Raw genomic sequence first — 603 nt, 5'->3', positions numbered from 1 at the left:
AGGAACGCGACGCGGCGTCCGTCTTTCTGTCCGTCCGTCACATTTTTTGTCGCGACGGGCCTGGGCCGGACATCGGACCACCGGCCGCTGAAATTTGGGCACGGTACGCGAGCGTACGGGATAACGTGCAGCGTCATTTTTCCTGGGGATGTGGCGGCAGTAGAGTATGGCACGTGCTGCGGTGCAGTTCTGGCCCATTGGTTTAGCACGGGTGGCGGAAGCTATGAACTGCGTGATACAGTAAGGCAGCCGTTGGAAGCTGTGCTAACATCCTGGTAACCACTGCTCGGATATAGTCGGTTTGATCTGATTGTGATGTATGGTGATTCAATTACAGATAATTTAATAGATGTAATCGATTCATTTATATCTTCCTTCTCCTGTCTATTCTACAACGAAGACGGCTATTAGTCCTGCCCAGTTTTGCTTTTTATGCTTTTTTCAGCTTTGCTTTTTTATACTGGCTGTGGTGGTGACACTCCAAACTTTGTAAAGTTCAAGACCCCAGGAGGTATTCCGAGGAAGACGATTGTGTGTATAGTCATCAGCCGTTGTGGAATCTCCTACTCAGCAGACTGCGGTAGGATGGCGACCATAAACAGT

This window comes from Pollicipes pollicipes, unplaced genomic scaffold (assembly GCF_011947565.3).
Source record: "Pollicipes pollicipes isolate AB1234 unplaced genomic scaffold, Ppol_2.1 Scaffold_6052;HRSCAF=7182_pilon_pilon_pilon, whole genome shotgun sequence".
Classification (NCBI taxonomy): Eukaryota; Metazoa; Arthropoda; class Thecostraca; order Pollicipedomorpha; family Pollicipedidae; genus Pollicipes; species Pollicipes pollicipes.
The sequence above is the reverse complement of the archived record's forward strand: the minus strand, read 5'-3'. Positions refer to the sequence as shown.